The sequence below is a fragment of the Phocoena phocoena genome, chromosome 4 (genome assembly GCF_963924675.1).
Source record: "Phocoena phocoena chromosome 4, mPhoPho1.1, whole genome shotgun sequence".
Taxonomy (NCBI): domain Eukaryota; kingdom Metazoa; phylum Chordata; class Mammalia; order Artiodactyla; family Phocoenidae; genus Phocoena; species Phocoena phocoena.
The window spans coordinates 92869504-92891317 of NC_089222.1; the positions used below are offsets into that span (position 1 = coordinate 92869504).

A 21814-nucleotide genomic window follows, 5' to 3' on the forward strand; every position below is an offset into this window, starting at 1 on the left:
CCAGAAACTATCAAACTCTTAGAGGAAAACATAGGGAGGACACTCTATGACATAAATCACAGCAAGGTCCTTTTTGACCCACCTCCTAGAGAAATGGAAATAAAAACAAAAATTAACAAATGGGACCTAATGAAACTTAAAAGCTTTTGCACAGCAAAGGAAACCATAAACAAGACCAAAAGACAACCCTCAGAATGGGAGAAAATATTTGCAAATGAAGCAACTGACAAAGGATTAATCTCCAAAATTTATAAGCAGCTCATGCAGCTTAATAACAAAAAAACAAACAACCCAATCCAAAAATGGGCAGAAGACCTAAATAGACATTTCTCCAAAGAAGATATACAGACTGCCAACAAACACATGAAAGCATGCTCAACATCACTAATCATTAGAGAAATGCAAATCAAAACTACAATGAGATATCATCTCACACCAGTCAGAATGGCCATCATCAAAACATCTAGAAACAATAAATGCTGGAGAGGGTGTGGAGAAAAGGGAACCCTCTTACACTGTTGGTGGGAATGTAAATTGATACAGCCACTGTGGAGAACAGTTTGGAGGTTCCTTAAAAAACTGCAAATAGAACTACCATATGACCCAGCAATCCCACTACTTGGCATATACCCTGAGAAAACCATAATTCAAAAAGAGTCATGTACCAAAATGTTCATTGCAGCTCTATTTACAATAGCCCGGGGATGGAAGCAATCTAAGTGTCCATCATCGGATGAATGGATAAAGAAGATGTGGCACATATATACAATGGAATATTACTCAGCCATAAAAAGGAACGAAATTGAGCTATTTGTAATGAGGTGGATAGACCTAGAGTCTGTCATACAGAGTGAAGTAAATCAGAAAGAGAGAGACAAATACCATATGCTAACACATATATATGGAATTTAAGGAAAAAAATGTCATGAAAAACCTAGGGGTGAAACAGAAATAAAGACACAGACTTACTACAGAATGGACTTGAGGCTATGGGGAGGGGGAAGGGTAAACTCTGACAAAGCGAGAAAGAGGCATGGACATATTTACACTACCAAACGTAAGGTAGATAGCTAGTGGGAAGCAGCCGCATAGCACCGGGAGATCAGCTCGGTGCTTTGTGACCGCCTGGAGGGGTGGTATAGGGAGGGTGGGAGGGAGGGAGACGCAAGTGGGAAGGCATATGGGAACATATGTATATATATAACTGATTCATTTTGTTGTGAAGGTGAAACTAACATACCATTGTAAAGCAATTATACTCCAATAAAGGTGTTAAAATGAAAATAAAATAAAATAAAATAAAAATTTAAAAAAATTAAAAAAAAGAAATCTCTTGTTTTCCTATACACTAACAATGAAAGATCAGAAAGATAAAGTGATGAAACAATCCCATTTACCATTGCAACAAAAAGAATAAAATACCTAGGAGTAAACCTACCTAGGGAGGCAAAAGACCTGTACTCGGAAAACTATAAAACATTGATGAAAGAAATCAAACATAACACAAACAGATGGAGAGATATACCATGCTCCTGGATTGGAAGAATCAATATTGTGAAAATGACTCTACTACCCAAAGCAATCTACAGACTCAGTGCAATCCCTATCAAATTACCAATGGCATATTTTTAAAGAATTAGAACAAAAAAATTTTACAGTTTTTATGGAAATGCAAAAGACCCCAAATAGCCAAAGCAATCTTGAGAAAGAAAAACAGAGCTGGAGGAATCAGGCTCCTGGACTTCAGACTATATGACAAAGCTACAGTAATCAAGACAGTATGGAACTGGCACAAAAAAAATATAGATCAATGGAACAGGATAGAAAGCCCAGAGATAAAACCACACACCTATGGTCACCTAATCTGTGAGAAAGGAGGCAAGAATATACAATGGAGGAAAGACAGCCTCTTCAATAAGTGGTGCTGAGAAAACTGGACGGCAACATGTAAAAGAATGAAATTAGAACACTCCCTAACACCAAACACACAAAAAATCTCCAAATGGATTAAAGACGTAAATGAAAGACCAGACACTATAAAACTCTTAGAGGAACACATAGGCATAACACTCTTTGACGAGAATCACAGCAAGTTCTTTTATGACTCACCTCCTAGAGTAATGGTTATAAAAACAAAAATAAGCAAATGGAAAAAAAGAGAAAAAACAAAACAAAAACAAAAATAAGCAAATGGGACCTAATTAAAATTAAAAGCTTTTGCACAGAAAAGGAAACCATAAACAAGACAAAAAGACAACCCTCAGAATGGGAGAAGATATTTGCAAACAAAGAAATGGACAAAGGATTAATCTCCAAAATATACAAACAGCTCATGCAACTCAATATCAGAAAAACAAACAACACAATCAAAAAATAGGTGGAAGACCTAAGTAGACATTTCATCAAAGAAGACATACAGATGGCCAAGAGGCACATGAAAAGATGCTCAACATCACTAATTATTAGAGAAATGCAAATCAAAACCACAATGAGGTATCACCTCACACAAGTCAGAATGGCCATCATCAAAATATCTATAAACAATAAATGCTGGAGAGGGTGCAGAGAAAAAGGAACACTCTTGCTTTGTTGGTGGGAATGTAAATTGGTACAGTCACTGTGGAGAACAGTATGAGGTTCCTTAAGAAAACTAAAAATAGAACAACCACATGACCCAGCAATCCCACTACTGGGCATACACCCTGAGAATACCATTACTCAAAAAAGTCACATGTACCCCAATGCTCATTGCAGCACTATTTACAATAGCCAGGGAATGGAAACAACCTAAATGTCCATCGACAGAGGAATGGATAAAGAAGATGTGGTACATATATATAATGGAATATTACTCAGCCATAAAAAGAAATGAAACTGGGTCACTTGTAATGAGGTGGATGGACCTAGAGTCTGTCATACAGAGTGAGGTAAGTCAGAAAGAGAAAAACAAATACCATATGCTAACACATATATATGGAATCTAAAAAAAAAAAAAAAATGTTCTGAAGGACCTAGGGGCAGGGCAGGAATAAAGACACAGTCATAGAGAATGGACGTGAGGACACGGGGAGGGGGAAGGGTAAGCTGGGATGGAGTGAGACAATGGCATGGACTTTTATATACTACCAAATGTTAAATCGATAGCTAGTGGGAAGCAGCCGCATAGCACAGGGAGATCAGCTCCGTGCTTTGTGACCACCTAGAGGGGTGGGATAGAGAGGTTGGGAGGCAGATGCAAGAGGGAGGAGATATGGGGATATATGTATATGTATAGCTGATTCACTTTGTTATAAAGCAGAAACTAACACACCATTGTAAAGCAATTAAACTCAATAAAGATGTTAAAAAAATCTAAGACCGCAGGTCTCAAATACCGAAAAAAACCCCAAAAAACAAAAACCAGAGAATATACGTGATCTATGATAAATATAATTAGGAAAGTTGAATAAGAGTTGCCGAGCAAGGGATATTTAGAGATTGAATGCAAATATAAGTGAACTAATAAGACAACTTTTCTGAAAAGTTAACTTTTCTATACATGGAAAATGTACAGAAATGGTTGTAATGCCATGATCAATTTTTATTTTCTCCAAACACATGTTTGTAGATTTTCAGTATTTCCTGAGTGATTTTCCCTCTCTAAATCTACACTCAAAACTTGCCATGAAGAAGGACTAGGCAGTAGAAACAATTCTTTGCCCCAAAGATGCTTCTTAGTAAAGTGGAAGAGTAAACTTCTTACTCGATGGTTCCATTAATATATGTCTTACGATGGCCTATGTTATCACAGCTTTAAAATCACTATTAATTTAGAGCATCCAAAATATATTACTGCTGTTTTTTATGGAACCAAATTATAGCTATACGCAACTTTTGTAACATTAATAACACAGTCTAATGCACCTTCACACTTATAAAGTCACATTGTGTTCAACTTCAAAATAATAAATCACATCAGAATATGAATATCATTTACAAATTAAAATAGTGATTTATATTGCCATGCTTTGAATATATGGGCAGGAAGCTTCTATCAATCATCAATAAGCTATATTATTTAAGAGCTTTCTTATGGCAAATAATCTGAAAACGATTTGCTATTTTGGTTTTCCTATACAATGAAAACTTTGTATAGGAAATACAACCTATATTATACGAATATATCCATATTCTGTTATAACAGGCTTTATCTGTTGATTGCTTGATATTTGGAGTATATATGCCTCATAATAATTCTCATTTCAATAGTATACTGAAAACTTCAGAAAAAATAAAATAGAAGACTAGTGAACCTAGGAATAAATCATACTAACTTGTTAAGTTCTTTATAAGCTTCCCAGGCTTTCACATGCTAGGTCATTTGTTCATTTACATTTGGAAACAGTGAACTGTATGGCTTCTGGGCCAAATCTGATGCATCACCTGTTTTTGTAAATAAAGTTTTGTTGGAACATCGCTGTGCCCATTTGGTGACATTTTTATGTATGGCTGCTTTCTCACTACAATGGTAGAGTTGAGTAGTTGTGACAGAGACATATGGCTTTCAGAGTCTAAACTATTTACTCTCCACCCTTTTATAGAAAGTATTTGCTGACTCCGTATATAGAGGTTCTTGGGAATAAAGTCTACATTTTTTTCAGTGATAAATTTTTTAGGAACAGAAGAAAGCAGTCATTGCCTTTCTATTTAATAAACATATTTTGGACAAGAAGACATTATTCCTCTCCTAGATAGTAGGGTGATAACTGGTTCTTTACCAGTTTTTATTATGTATCTGACATTATACCAAGATATTTACATGGATTAATTCTCACAATTTTGATTAGAGATTGATATTATTAGGTAAAATTATTGTATTGATGGACCCAAGTATTGCCTCCTTTTCTGCTTTAACTTTGTAGTTTCCATCTATTTTGACTCTGGGCTAACCCTGTGAATTGCTTTAGTGAAGTAATATTTGGCTAATTATGTCCTCATGCTCTTAAAACCCTGCCATTAGCATGAGGACTAATCCAGGCTGAGAGACCATGTGCAGCAGAGCTGAATAACCCAACTAAAGCTCTCCTAGACCAGCCAATCCTCAGCTAACCTGCCAGCAGAGAATACATCCTGAATCAGTCATGTAGAGATCAGTCAAGTCCAGCACAGAACATCAGACCAGCCCAGACAACACACAGAGTCATGAGAAATAATAAATGATTATTGTTTTATGCTGCTAAGTTTTGGGGTGATTTGTTACACAGCAAGAACTAACTGATGCGGTATTGTTTTATATCCCACTTTCCAGACAAGTAAGCTGAGGCAGCATTAGGTTACCTAATTTGATTAAGAACGTACAGATAGTTAGTGGAGAAGGCAGGATTAGTAACCAGTAATCAAATTCCAGAGCATTTAAGAACCATTAAGATCCAGGTAAGCAGGGCTATATCTGAAATGGCGAGGTGTGAGGACTCCTTCCTATTTCTTACTGGCAAAATGTGGTTGGAGGAGATTAGACAGCATCCTATTACCCCCTCATCTGTGAGAGTCAGTAGTGCAGGGACTAGACAAGTAATAGCATTGTCTGACTGAGAGGCTGACTGACAAAGCAGTATGTTCCATCCTCGCAGTAGTAATAAACTTCCTGAAACAGTCCGTAAAGCTCAGTAGCCAAAGGGGACAAGTACACGAGCCACCTGGAGATGCAGCAGTTGTCCAAGAGAGGTGCTGGAGCTAATAAAACAGAAGTAGACACTTGGTGCTGAGAAGCTTACACAGATAGTTTACTGAACAGAAATTCACCAACAAATTTCACAAATATTTCGAGTAAAAACACGTACCTTAATACATGCAGTATGAAATAATAGGCAGGAGACAGAGTACAGAAAGATTTCCTTACTATTTTCTTTATGATTGCCAGGGCATGTTTTCATTGCCTATGTGAAGTAAAGTTTTCTTTGTGTTTTTGTTATATTGGAAATTCTGTGGAAAGTGGGTACAATGGTGGGGAATGAGAAGAGAGGTTCAAACTGCAGAAACAGAGGGGAGAAAACAATAAAAGCTAAAGAGACATCCGTGGCCTACTTCCTAAGTAGAATCAAACAATGAACCTTGCACAGTGTAGTTACTTCTTTGTGGATCTAACAGGAAATTAAAACCTAGATTTTGTTTACATTTAACAATATCTGATGAAAGTAACTAATTTATTTTTTTTAATATTTATTTATTTAATTTATTTATTCGGCTGTGCCGGGTCTTAGATGCAGCACGCAGGATCTTTTAGTTGTGGTATGCAGGATCTAGTTCCCTGACCAGGGATTGAACCCAGGCCTCCTGCATTGGGAGTGTGGAGTCTTAGCCACTAGACCACCAGGGAAGTCCCAGAACTAATTTATTTTTAGTAGTGAAAAATAAAAAAAAAATTTTAAATGGAGGCACTTCAAATGTCCACTGACTAAAAATTGAATAAATAAAAAAGTGTGATATTTGTACAATGGAATAATATTCAGCAGTGAAAATAAAGTTAACTCTATTATCTAGATGAATGTCACAAGTTATATTAAGTAAACAAAGTAGACAGCAAAATGAATGAATTTATAAAATTCATTTATAAAAAAGTGAGTAAACACATAAAATTAAATTCTGTTGATTAGGGATACAGACATAGGTGATAAAGCTATAAAAAAATTTTTTTTAAAAAAGGAATGGGCTACCTCTGGATGTGGAATAAAGGAGTTGCTATTTGGGAGAGGCACTTGGTGGCTTTCAAAAGCAGTGATGATTAGTTTCTATTGGGGGAAAAATGTACCCATGTTTATGTTTAAGTACTATGTAAACCTTACATATAAGCTACATATAGTGTAGAATCCACATATAATAACTCTAAGATAGTGTTCCCTCAACAGATTGATTAGTACATTTATTTCCATAATAAACTGAAATTTTCCTTAGTTCATACAAAATGGTGTCACTCACCTTCTTATGTGAGTGACAATGGAAGTAGGGCACTTCATACATTTTAAGAAATTACCTATAAAAGCAATCTTTGGTCCACAAATAGTAAACTGAAGGTACGTTAGGATATAAGTCCATTTTGATTCTTGCATATCAAGCACATCATAATAATTTAGTTTTCTTTGAGACATCTTGAAAATGAAAGTGACAGACTATTGAATTAAAAAGAGCAAAGAACATGAGACAGTCCATTAGCAGATTCAGTATGCATAAAAAAAATGGAAATGCTTCCAGTAAAATAGCTGGGTTTTACATCCTAATAAACTTATGACAAGGGTCCTTCATTGCCTTCAAAAACGGCAAAACTCTGTCTCCCTGGGCAGTGGAGGGTCCAGCTCTGAGGATCACTGGGAGGTGACAGAAATAGCTGCACAAATAATGGAGTTTGTACTTGCTCCCAAACTGCTAAAAACACTGGATATGGATTAAATTTTCATGATAAATTTTCCTCCCCTTTTTTCCTGTGTCTTTTTGGTCTTTATTGTTCTTCTTTCAAAAGCATAAAGAAAAGATCACATATACATACTCCCACATGTGAGGAAACTGTGCAAAAGTACTGGCACATTCAGAGATGAGCACAGGTCTTGTCAGGCACTGAAAGTTGAACCAGACTGCTTGACAAATCTGATAGAAACGCGTCCTTGCCCGCAATGCAATTTCTATGGAATTTGTGACTGCTTTCTGGAAAAGTCCAGTGTCTTTTGAGAGGAGAGGAGATCTGTCTAATAAGAAAGACTCAGTTGGGATAGGCTGAGGACCAAAAGGCTGGGGCCAGGATTCTGAGAGCCCCAAGTTTTCCACACTATCTTAAAATTCCTTCCAGCTTCAATTTTGTAGTAGAAGGTGGAGGAGAAAAGGGTACTTTGGAGGGTAGTTTATGATGTTTCTCTTTTGATGGATTACCTGTTCTCTGCTACAGCAACTGAGAGAGACAGCAAGGTTACAAGGAACATAAAGGGAAGGAGAGCACTGGCATTTCCTGAATTCTACACAGGTCCTGCAGCTTTGATACGTGACTGCCCTGCCTGCGCAAGGCCATCAATTCTCTGTGCAGCACCACGGGGAGTGGAATAGGCGATTTGTATGATTATAGTTATCATTATTACATCAAGCTGAACAACATTTTCAGCTCTGTGAACTAGAGGGAGGAGAAACACCAGAGGGGTTGGATTCAGACTGACAAAGGAGTGGAGAGGGAGAGGTTTGGAAATTCCTTTTATTCTCTTTTCTGCTGGTTGCCAATTCTTGACAATGGAGTGCATATCTGGGCCATAATCTAATAGATTCTGATTCAGTGTCAAGTGGGCCAAGGAATCTACTTTTTATAAGCACCCCCAGGTGATGCTGAGGAAATTTTTTAAATGGTACAAGACTGGATATATCATGAGATTAAATCCCCCGAAAACATCTGTTTACTCTGAGAAGCCTGATGTATATTGGTTAAACCTTCGGATTTTGTGAGATGATTGATTATAAGCTCCTTGAGTCATAGGACTTTGCTTGGTTCCCCCTGCCCCTAGAAGAGTGTTTAACATAAGGTAGGCATCAATCAATAAACATAAGATTTAATGAATGAGGATATGCATACTCTGAGTCAACATTATGGTTACACTTTAGATGCTCTTGGACATTAGCTTCTCCATGTGGCACCTGTTTGGGAAGCTGGAGGAACAATGTATTCCTGTAATGTCATGATAAATGTTTCAAGGAGGCTCAAGCCTTAACCTAAATTTCTCACTCATTTGCTCGATGGTCTTAGATTGTGATTTAAGAAAACATAGTATAGATTTATTTAACGGTGCATTTCCTAGTAGTAAAATAAAGCCCCTGCTTCTCTCTTTAGACCACAGATCCTATTGACAGTGGCTTTATGACATATCTTCCCCAATAACTGGGGCTAAATTTTAGTGTAGGACATGAGTTTTAGATCAAAACAATCTGTCCTCTGTGCATTGCTGAGTTTTCCTGTTCTATAAGAAAAATGAATATTATTAGTAAAATGGAGGTTGCAATTAAATTTTGGAAAATAACAATCTCTGAATTGGTAAAAGACAAAGAACACTATAAATATTTAAACTTTTGGACTTGGGCTGAGTCAGTTTAAGCTGACTACCCTTAGTATGGGAATAGTCTTTCCTAAGCCACTGACTTGCATGTCAGCATGTCATGTCTTTTTTTGTTTTTCCCAGTAACATTTTAAGCAGTCCTATTGAGGACTCCAGAGGGAGTATTAAGATATATGTATAATGGGGAATGTCAACAACAACAACAAAAATATGTCATTTGAAAACATCTGCCATACGATTTTGAAAATTCAAATGAAACAAACCTCTAAAAACATTATAACCTTAGGTAACTTGAAAATACATAATTTGAACTTGTTTTGCTGGATAAATGAATGGAGATGAATTAATTTCAAAATTGAATTTTCTTATTTAGGTAGATGAATTCAAAGGACAAAATTTAACTAGAATATTGACATTATGGAAATGCTAATGATATGTGCTACAAGCTTAGAAGAACATCCAAACAGTCATAGCACAGTCAATTATGTAAAAGTTGAAAGCTGCAACCACAGTGCCAGAAGAGATTTAACGTAAATTTTATTTAAAAAAATTTTTGTATGTAATATATATATATATATATATATATAAAAGATCAAATTGTAATTGATTCATGGATAATAATTCAAGGAAAGGATGTAGGGCCTTGAGCTTCTCACAAAGGGACATTTTAATTGCTAATAACATAGAGGCATTAGGGAGGGTAAATATAGTTTTGCTCCACTTATAACTGTATTTGAATGAAATGCCAGAGGAAGTTCATTGACATTTTTAATTGTTTGGTTTTTGCCTTTTGATGTTTTGTTGATTTGTTTATTTTCTTTGTCTACTTCCTAGAAAACTGCTAAAGCTGGTATTTGTTCTAGTATGGGGAGACCAGGCTTCTCCCAGTTAGGACAATCTGAAATGTGTGTTCTTTGTGAATAATCAAGCCTAACATTGTGCTGAATAGTCAGTGAGTCTTAGATGGTGCTTTGCTCAGTCTGTTTCTTAGCAAAAACTGAAATTGTTTCAATCCATGGAATGAAATGTTAATTTGAATTGTTTCCGAGGAAATGAAAATAGCTTCTTCCTATATAGTTTGTAACAGTGTTTGTCCTTTGATAGATGGAATTGTAGCTACATTGTTTTCCTTCCTTTACATTTTTTCACACATATGTACACATGCACATACATATTTCTCTGTAATTAATATATATTTCCCTTTTAAAAAGAAATAGCTTTTAAATTTTTATTGGAGTAGAGTTGATTTACAATGTTGTGTTAGTTTCAGGTGTACAGCAAAGTGAATTATATATATATATTCTTTATTAGATTCTTTTTCCATATAGATTATTACAGAATATTGAGTGTAGTTCCCTGTGCTATATGGTAGGTCCTTGCAGTTTATCTATTTTATATATAGTAGTGCATATATATTAATCCCAATCTCCTAATTTATCACCTCCCCCACCACGTTTCCCCTTTGGTAACTATAAGTTTCTTTTTCGAGATCTGTGAGTCTGTTTCTGTTTTGTAAATAAGTTCATTTGTATCATTTTTTGTGTTAGATTCCACATATAAGTGATATCATATGATATTTGTCTTTGACTTACTTCACTTAGTATGATAATCTCTAGGTCCATCCATGTTGATGCAAATGGCATTATTTCATTCTTTTTTATGACTGAATAATATTCCATTGTATATATGTACCACATCTTCTTTATCCATTCCTCTGTTGATGAATATTTAGATTGTTTCTAAGGAAATAACTTTTTTTTAAAGCAAAAGAATGAGAAATAATCTCATTATACAGAATTATATGATAAAATGGCTTTCATTAAAACAGTATGCTATCTAGATATGTTGTGAATATTCTTGGCAACTTTTATTGAAATAAAAGTTTATTCATGTATTTAAGAAATACTTATTTAGCTTCTACCAAGTGCCAGGTACTGGTTCGAAGTGCTGGGATATAAGCAATGAGCAAAGGGAAGTTCCTGATGTCATGGAGCTCATGTTGTCATGGATGATAGACAATAAATTATGTAATATGTTCAGGGATGACAAATGCTATGAAAAATATCTAAGAAAATAGGGTGAGGAGATGGAGAGTGATATAGAAGGTGCTATTTTGTATAGGTTGGGCAGGGAGTAATGAATGTATCTGAATAGATACAAGGACATTTCAGCAGAAACCTACTTAAAGTGGGTGAGCTAAGGAAATATCTCTGAGAAGAACTTCATAGGCAGAGGATGTGTAAGTCCAGAGGCACTGAGTGGAAGCATGCTTGGCATTTTTAACATCAAGGAGGCCAAGGTGGATGGGGTGGACTTTGAGAAGGAAAGTAGCACAGAATACAAAGTCAAACAGGGTGGTAGAAGGTCAGATTATACGGAGGTCTGATGGCCATCGTGTTCTGAGTGAGTTGAAAAGTTGTTGGAGGTTTTGAGCAGAGATGATGTTCTGTTTCATAATTAACAGGATCATGCTGGCTACTGTGTGGACAGTAGGTGATAGCAGGAAAGAAGTGGAAGCCAAGAAGCCGATATGGAGCCAATGAGCAGTTCAGGTGAGGGATAATCTCGCTTTCTGGGTTTCTGGCTGAGTAGTTCTTGGGTACATAGAAGTCCTCAGCTTTTCTGAATGTTTTATGTCTCATGAGATTTCTTCTGTGGCCTGAATGGAAGTCTCATTTGGTTACTATCCAAAGCAACTATGAACAAAGCTGCCTACCCTGGCTTGAAATTATCTCCAACTTATTGCCTATGATGGGAAAAAACATTATAAAATTTGACAAAAAATAATTTTTCAATTTTATTTCCATCATTTTGCATATAATTCAGCCTTATCAAAGAATCATTTAGAGAGAAAGAATATTAGCATTTAAATGATTTACGTTAAAGTCTATTATACCTATTTAGGTCTAAGATTGATTTTTATTCTTATGATGTGGGAGAGAAGAGAACAAAAGGTCTTAGATTATGAATTTGGAATTGTTGAATCTTTTCTCTGCAGGAGGTGGTGTTACTTATATGCAAGGGTCAGGTGAGTCCAGAAAACTAATGCAGAAAGAAGGACTTAGCCTCCAGAAAAATTTATATCTAATTTTGAATCTCTCATGGCAGCATTAAAAAAGAGAAATGAAAACAAAGAGTGGAAAAGGGGAGATTAGATAGCAGAGTAGATTGTTTACTTTCCTTTGCCTCCTGGATTTTCATTCTTTTCTTTTATCTCTGCAGCCTTGAGGATTTATTGGCACCCATTTCATTTGTCTTTCTCCAGGTTTAAAATTGAGGTGATGAGATGGAATATTACCTGTGTGCTTCAGAACATCCATGAGTGACATGTGATAGTTGCCTGGGAAACTAGAGATGAAATTTTATAGGCCTTTGAAATGCCTTACATTTGAGAATTAAGCTCAGCTGAAGTTTAAACAGCATACTGACAGTGAGTATCGATCTCTCACATTATCTGTTAGGATATTTGAGGTGCAGATAACAGAAAAACCCCAACTCCAAGGGGTTTAACCAACAAAGAAATGTATTATCTAATATAACTGGAAGTACAGAGGTAGAATGAGCTCCAAGTGTGTTGTAATGAGAAGCCTAATATAATCGAGGATCCAGCTCCTTTTCGTCTTTCTCCTCTGTTGTACTCAGCTACCTCCTAGGGCTGGTTGTCCTTATGGTTTCAAGATGGCTGCCAGCGACATCCTGAGCAACATTAATTCTTATTAACTGCCAGCAGGAGAGGAGAGGGGAGCTTTCTCCCTTAAACCTAGAAAATAGTCCTTTTCTTCAATCTGATTGGGAAAACTTAATTCACATGTCTACCTCTAGACTAAGGAAGGCCATGATCTAACTGGCACAAACAAATCAAAATCCTCCTTGAGGACTAGATATATTGTGAATCTCTGGATTAAAAGGGCTTTTACTAGGAAGAAAAAAGGGGGTAATTGGGAATTAGGCATTGTATATATCATACAATGGAGAGGCAAGAGTTAACAACACATTCTACACTGGAAAAAACTTTCAAGGAATGGAATCTGCCCCAAATTTTGTTATTCTGTCCCTTGTCATCAACGCCCTGGACATGTATCTCCCTTACTAAGGATGAAAAGAGAAGGGGAGGGAGTTCTGGTGAGTCCAAAGTTTCTCCTTTCTACAGTATTTTGAAGCACTTCATTAAAGAACTTAGCAATAGTTATTTTAAAACATAAGTGGTTCTAAGGCCTTTGTTCAGCATCCAAAACTTAAAATCAATGAATACTTGTGATGTTATAATAGTGGTTTGTTGCTTATAATTTCCTGTATTCTGAATTCTTTAAGATACCGGTAATAATTTATTTCAGCATCTTTATTAGCTGTATCTATAGATATAAATATTAGTAAGCAATTAAACAAGGCTTTTGAGACATTTTCCCTTTTATTTTGGAATCATGAAATTTTCTTTGTTAAAAATAATTTTGGCATATTAGAACCCAGCCATGCAACTGCAGATATATAACAAACTTGCTTTTTTGCAATTTATTTATAAATAATTTATTTATGTATTAATTTTCTATTGCTGTGTAAAAATTACTGTAAACTTAGTGGCTTAAAGAAGTGCAAATTTATTATCTTACAGTTCCTCTACGTCAAAAGTCTGGGCACGGTGTAGCTAAGGCTCTCTGCTCAGGGTTTCACACGGTTATAATCAAGGCTGCCACCAAGTGTTGGTCACACTGTCATTCTCGTCTGAGGCTCCATGTCCTCTTTCAAGCTCATTAAGCCTGTTGGCAGAATTCAGTTCCTTGTAGTTGTAGGAATGTCCCCATTTTTAAATAATGTTGCCAGGGATCCCTCTTGGCTCCTAGAGGTCACTCACAGTTCTTTATTAGTGTTTCCTTTTTTCCAGACCAACAGGAGCATGTCCGACTTTGAGTCTCTGATTTCCTATGTCTCTAGACACAGATCTAAGGGTGCATGTGATTAGGTCAGGCCCATCTGATAATCTATCTTAAAGTCAGTTGACTGGGGATTGTAATTTGATGTGCAAAATCCCTTCACAGTAGCACCTAGAATTGACGACCTGGGAGAAAGTATGTGCACACCAGGGAGCTTCCAAACGTAAAGGCTGGGCTTCCATCTCTCAGTGGAAGATCCAAATATTGTTTGCTGGGGTCTCATGTGTTGGACACTAAATACTTCAGAAGAACTATTCTTCTCTCTCTCTCCTCTCCTTTCCCTCTAGCTAGATACAAATCAGTTGAATTTCTCCCCTACAGGAAAAAATATATAAAGAATTACCTCTGTAGGTTGCAAGGGCAGGATGAGAAGGAAGATGAAGATAATGAAAAAATAGTATTATGTCTGAAGAAAATAGGGAAAAATATAATTGAGGAGAAGATGTAAGAAGGAACAAAGAACAACCCAAAAGGCAGGCATCCATGAGAGAGAGTTGGTGTCAGGGTTCTATGGGTTTGAGATAAAGTTAGAACAAAAGAAATCATTATATGAGTATGAAAAGATGGAAAAAACAAGGCAGAGACATTAGAGTGCAAAGTAATAATAATGATGGCATTTGCGGCCATGGATTTGCTTTGAACAAGGCACTCTGCTTCTTTTTCCTAAGTAATTTCCTGTGGTGAAGGAAGGCTGATGGCAGCAAATATTTGTGTATATATCTTGATCTTGTTAACAGTATTTCTCAACACTCACTTTGTTATGGTCTGGCTGCTGCTTTGAGGAGCCAGACAAAACAGATAATATTACACTTAATAAACACATATGAAGGCCAAAAACATAGCTACAAATGAAAGAAGTTTAAAATAACCCAAGGTGGTCTTGTAGTCTCCTTGCAACAAACTGTTTGGACAAGAAAATGAGAATATATATAACCCAGTGTGTTGTTTTCTCCTTTTTCTTTTTCAAAATACTAACAAGGATGAATATAATTTGAAAACAACTTCATAAATCCATTTTCCCCAGAGCACCGTAAAGAAATATTCCATGTGAGTACCAACTGATTCCTAGTTACTAAATCAGAAGTGATCAAATAAAGTTAGTGATAGAGGGTTGGTTGTAAGCTGAGACTTTCAGTAGCATGTTTGTGTGTGTGTGTGTGTGTAAAATCCAGTACAGATGTATTGCAAATATCTATCCTTTAAGCATGCCATATGCATCTCTTTTAAAATAAATCGTGAACTATTGCAGAATTAGTTTCATTTTAAGAAGAAGCAACATATATCACAAATGCAGGAGACTTTATTTTGGCTTCTGACTTTTTGATGCTCCTGAATCTTCAGGTTCTTAGCTCCATAAAAGAAGGGCTTAGGCAGAGGTTGAGAGCTCCTATGGCACCATCAGTCAGTAGCAAACAAGTGAGTATGCCAGGCTGCTCCTAATGTCCTCTATGAAGATCCACTTTTTTCTTTGACTGGACATTGTTGCCATGGGGTTATGCAGTTGACTCATTTTCATTTTGTTGGGGGAATTGTGAGAGTGCTATAAAGAAGGGAGATGAATTGGAAGAAACAGTTCTCTCTTTCCTTCTCTGCCAACAAGCTTTAGAGCATAGCAGAGGGATGATTCAGAATCCAACATACTTGTGACTCTGATGCCCATTCTAATTAGATGACTACTTGTTTGGGCTTTGTAAGACATCTCCCACAAGAATGAAGAGGAGTTTTTCTCAGAATAGAGGCAGAGATATATTTGCAGGATTGTTAATAACAGCTGCCAAAGACAGCAATGATGCCAAGATTATTAGCCTAAAAGGAAGACACAATTTAGGATAATTTTTTGGAATTAATTTACTAACCAAATCACCAACATTGACCTCAGGTATGTGCACCTACTTTTCCCCCTGGCTTCTAGATCTGACTCCTTGTGTATGAGTAACCGTTCATGGATTACCAGGCATCATTTTTCTCAGATAAAGTCCTCAGATAAAAAAAATGCCAGTGTTCCATTCCCCATATTTTTCAGGTTTAAGTGTTTGTTACTAAAGTACCAGAAAGCAATGACACTTTGTGGCTTTTGGGATACATATGGCTTTTCAAAATGCAGTTCATGAAAGCTTCCAATTTCTGAAGTAGTGATATTTTTCATCACAGGGCATCAGTAGTCCTATGATTCTTTGGTTCAGGAAAGCTTGCCATATCATTTTGCAAATTATGACTACAAAATACTGAAGGCAATCTTGTCAAGAGGATGTGTTCTTTCTGTTACTTGAACTTTATTTTGGTTGGGTCTCAGCTCTAATGAAGACTGGCCTGGGTGATTCTGGTTTGAAAAGGTCACAGGTATACCAAAGTCTATATAAGTATTATCTTATTATGTCTCTACCACACAGCTGCTATTGAATTTTCCTGGGAGAATATACTAGGAGGGCCAAGATCCTTGTACCAGATTATTGATAGCAGCTCTTAATATATGTAGCTCTTGGGGAAAGAAAGTGATTTAATTCATAGTAGTATTCACTAATGCATAAGTAGAATCAAAATTAGCTGCTTATAATTCGTTAAGAAATCAGAATTTCACTTGGGAGTAAAAATTACTTCAAATATAAAATAATAATGCTATCATTATGCATCCTTTTTTGAAAATTTGTGAACATTAATGACTTGATGTTTCTGGAGAAAGTTCTTATGAGTGACATTTTTGTTTGTTGCTTGATCTTCATTTGACAAACCAAGTTGCTAAGTCCATATTAATGGGTTAAACTGCTTTTTAAAATTACATTTGGAATGCAAGAGTAAATTAAGAATTTATTAAATTAATTGGGTTATTTTATTCAAATGTTTCCAGGGTGATTATCATGATACCTAAGTAATCAGACTCAATCTAAATAAATTAATTCAATAAAATATTAGCCTAGTTTGTGCCTTAATGGAATCATTTCATTAATACTGTCAGGAGTGAGGAGAAAAGTTTCCAGGCGTTTTAAAGAGCACCAGCAGCATGAATGTGGTCAGTACATTATAGCTGGCAGTGGAGTTTACCAAGTTAAGGAAACTATGTTAGAAAAGGTCTGATGATATTACTCCTCCATTTTACTGAGAAATTTAAGGTTCCCCACAAGCCTCCCCACAAGGCTCCCCATACTCATCATCCAACTTTTTCATTTCTATAACCACTCTATAGCTTCTCCCTCTTTTCCATTTTACAGTCTCTGAGAAAGAAAGAATCTTTTTTAACCAAGGCTGATCCTTCTGCTTGTGCTCTAATCCTACTCATTGTTCTGTCTTCTCTAGGGCTTTGATTTATCAAATATGTCCTGTAAAATTATTTATCTATCTACATATATTTCTTTAATTTTTCATTTACAACTACTTTCTTTCCCTCTGCCTGAAAATATACTTGGGATAAGCAACAAACAACCCCCTGAGAAAAATAAACAAAAATACAAACACACTTCTCTGATTATTGCTGCCCCCAAACTTCTTACTGTTTTGTCACTTTCTTTCCATTTTCTTTTAGCAGTCTTAGAAAATGAATTTACCCTTGGTGCCTTACCTTCCATATAGTTGACTTATTTTATATACTTAGGATTCTGTACCTAATGAAACTGGGGTCTCAAAGATCACTACACAATTTTAACTAACACATTTATTTCATTCCTCTTCTATTCTGATTTCCAAGGTTGAAGTTTTTCTTGAAATATTTTCCTGGCCAGTTTTCATCATTTGCCTCCTAAATTTCTTTTTTTTTTCTCTCTCTTCTCATTTTTTAAGAAAGATTTAGGATTTTGTAAGAAATTACTGTTACATTTTAAAAAAATCTGTCAAGTACTGCAGTAATGGAATAAATAAATAAGATTTTTAAAGTTCAGTGTTTATAGACATATGTATAAAATAATGATTGAGTTAGAAGACATTAAATAATGTTGATACACACCAGGAAGGGATTAGGCAAGGAAAGGCACATCATTTCATCACAAGAAATAAAGACCATAGTTGGAAGTTAATGACCAGCCAAAGCTTTAGGTCTTGTGGTAGTTTTCATAGCTCCAGGGGGTCATTATGGTGGAACCTTCTTTATGGTACTTAGCTGAAATAAATAGATGGCAGTTGGAGAATTTTACTCTGGGACCCCAATGTAGTGTTAAAAAGAAAGCACTGTTTTAATAAGCCTGGTGTATGAGGAGGGAAGGAACAAAAATCCAAAATGGTTTGGTGATACTGAAAATCCTATTGACATATTAAGGAGAGTTTAAAAAAAAGTAAAATAAGGTTAATCCTCTTGTCTAGCTGAACTGGAATTCGTGCAGTTACAAAGTTAAAATTCCATGTAAACACTTCCTATCTTGTAAACAGACACAATATAGGTAAACAACCGTGATATTTCACCTCAGATGAAGCTATATGCCAATATTTTGGGAAAAAGATCTTAGGTAATTTCCTTATTTTTAGATAGCCTAAGTCCTTGAAAATAGCACTAATACTTCTGGCTGACAGGCTATCTACAACAGCAAAGTGAATAGAAGTTTTGATGATGATAAGAGGTTTCCCAAAGAAACTAGAGTTTCCAGTTAAACACATACAGTTACTATACTGAGAAGTCCAACAGACATCAGAAGAACTTGCTTTGGGTCAACCCCTTACTACCAATTTTCTTTGACAAATTTGTGCCAAGAGTCTACCCATTTTTTTCTGTCTGGACTCTGAACCTAGATTAGTTTGTCTGATAAATGGACTCACTCAGGTTCCATATAAATTTTAGCAGTATTAAGAAACCATCTGTGTGAATAAATAAAATGAATTTTCAGGATGAAATGATACACACACACACACACACACACACACACCCCACAAAGTTAAAAACAATTGGGGGGGGAGAGATAAGGGAAAATATTAATGTAAAAAAATCATAAAAGTGACAATTGTAAAGCAAGCAGATTCCCACTCATGCCACACGATATGCCTTCATTAAGGTGTACTCTTTCCAGTTGGTATGAGGGGCCCAGACGAAGAAAGCAGAAGCCATGAACTGTAAGGGAGCTGAGACGCAAGCCAGGCAAAAGGACCATCAGAATTTGCCAGACACATTCTCAGGCAGCTCTAATTTCTGGTGGAGTAGTTCAGTTCCAAGAACGTAGAAACTCACTGAGCCCAGGGTACACATACCCACAAGGAGATGGAGAATGCCTGTGGCAATGGTGGGGGTACAAGCTTTGGCAGATACAAGCATGAAGTCCAGTCAAAGCCTCAGAGCACATCAAACCTAGACTAACAAAAGGTGAAAGGAACTGGCAGCGCCAAAGATAGGTCCGAAGAAGATCAATCCCACCGTTCTAGTTTCCAGGATCAACAAACTTCTCCATGAACTGCTCATTTAGCATGAAACTCATGCATTTTGTGACCATATCAAATGACTGTGTCATTTCAGGTGGGCTGTACTAGTATGTGTTTTGGGGTATAGTGATACACCGTCTCCACAATCCCACTGTGCCATTATATCGGAAAAGCGCATCATTATGTCTTTTCATCTGCCTCATCACTAGCAAAGTCATTTCAGATGCTTTTGTTCAAATCACTGGAATTTTCTTGAACTGGACTTCGATACTCATACCAGAAGTCTGTGCCAATTGCGGCTGCCGTGTAGATGGTAGAAGTGAGGCTAAGCACACAAGCAATTACAAATGCTGTAGCAAAACGGTTATCCATTCTGGCATTCAGACTGCTGGCCCATCCTCCTGCTTCACAAACTTCACCCTCAAGCTCAAACCGCAGCACCCTGCTCTCCCCGTGCCCCCTCTGACACACTTCCCTTCAGAGCCCACCCCCTGCACTCCAGCGCCTCTGCCTTGGCCCTCACCCTGGCTGGGCCTGGCCCAGGACTGCCTCCTAAATTTCTTTATTTTATTTTATTTTATTCTATTCTGTTCTATTTTTTAAAAACATCTTTATTGATGTAAAATTGCTTTACAATGTTGTGTTAGTTTCTGCTGTATAACAAAGTGAATCAGTTATACATATACATATGTCCCCATATCTCTTCCCTCTTGCGACTCCCTCCCACTCTCCCTATCCCACCCCTCTAGGTGGTCGCAAAGCACTGAGCTGCCTCCCTGCACTATGCAGCTGCTTCCCACTAGCTATTTTACATTTGGTAGTGTATATATGTCCATGCCACTCTCTCACTTCATCCCAGCTTACCCTTCCCCCTCCCCATGCCCTCAAGTCTATTCTCTACATTTGTATCTTTATTCCTGTCCTACCCCTAGGTTCATCAGAACCTTTTTTTTTTTTTTTTTCAGATTCCATATATACATGTTAGCATACGGTATTTAAATGTTGGAGAGGGTATGGAGAAAAGGGAACCCTCTTGCACTGTTGGTTGGAATGTAATTGACACAGGCACTATGGAGAATAGTATGGAGATTCCTTAAAAAACTAAAAATAGAACTACCATACGACCCAGCAATCCCACTACTGGGCATATAGCCTGCGAAAACCATAATTCAAAAAGAGACATGTACCACAATGTTCATTGCAGCACTATTTACTATTCCAGGACATGGAAGCAACCTAAGTGTCCATCGACAGATGAATGGATAAAGATGTAGCACATATATACAATGGAACATTACTCAGCCATAAAAAGAAACAAAATTGACCACCTAAATTTCTGAATTCACTATTTCTTCCCTCTTACTTTCCTTTTCCACTCACTTTTACTAACTTTCAAAGCCCTGGCTTTACCTGCTAGCCAAATTCAGGAATTAAATGAAAGTCCTGACTTTGTTTCGCTTCACTATTCTCTACATTTATTTTCTTGGTGACCATATGTGTTTTCTTAATCACAAGATCATTTCTATTCTGTTGAGTCCCAAGTCTATTTACTGATGATCTAACTTATTCCTAGGATGCTAACCTTCATTTTTAGATAGGAATAACTGGCTAACACCACAATTTCAAAAATCTAAAATTTAAATCGATTGACAATATCTAAACTTAAACTTTTTAATTTTTTTTTTTTGCGGTACTCGGGCCTCTCACTGCTGTGGCCTCTCCCATTGCGGAGCACAGCCTCCAGATGCGCAGGCTCAGCGGCCATGGCTCACGGGCCTAGCCGCTCCGCGGCCTGTGGGATCTTCCTGGATCGGGGCACGAACCTATGTCCCCTGCATCGGCAGGCGGACTCTCAACCACTGCGCCACCAGGGAAGCCCAAACTTTTTAATTTTTTTTAAACGTTTTTTTTTTTAACCCCCAATCAACATTCCCAAGATACAAACTTGAAATCTTGGTGACAAAGTTTGCTTCTTCTTTCCTCTAACCTTACACATCTACTTAGATATCCTGTCCATAGATGAATCCTCCTAAGTATTTCATTTATATTGTCCTTTCTTTCCATGATTATAGCCAACATTTGAGTTCAGGATTTTGTTACCTCCTAATATATTGACTTATTTAATATGACAGTTTTCCAACAGGGTACCCTCATTCAATGTCTTGTTTACAAGATTGGTATATACTAATAGCCTCTCCTTCCCACTGCTTTATCTCTAAATCCCATGAGATGATGGTGCCTTTCCCTACTGTTCTTCTGACACTTCTCTCTCAATAAATGTTTTTTCATTCCTGTAGTACAGTTTGAAAATGTCACGTTTTTGCCAAGAAGACTTTATACATTTTTGATTTGTAACCCAATTGAAGAAAAATTCTTACCCTTACATTTATTTGCCATAATCATCAAAGCCACCAACATCATATCTGAAACCAAAACAACTTCTAAACTATACATTTTTTTCTACTTTATAGATACCTGCTCATTTAATTGTCAACA

At 36.6% G+C, this 21814-nt stretch overlaps 1 pseudogene; it reads right to left on the reverse strand.

The window, feature by feature from the left end:
• Positions 1–18929: 18929 nt before the first annotated feature.
• LOC136122625 (claudin domain-containing protein 1 pseudogene) lies at positions 18930–19702 on the reverse strand (annotated as a pseudogene).
• Positions 19703–21814: the final 2112 nt, after the last annotated feature.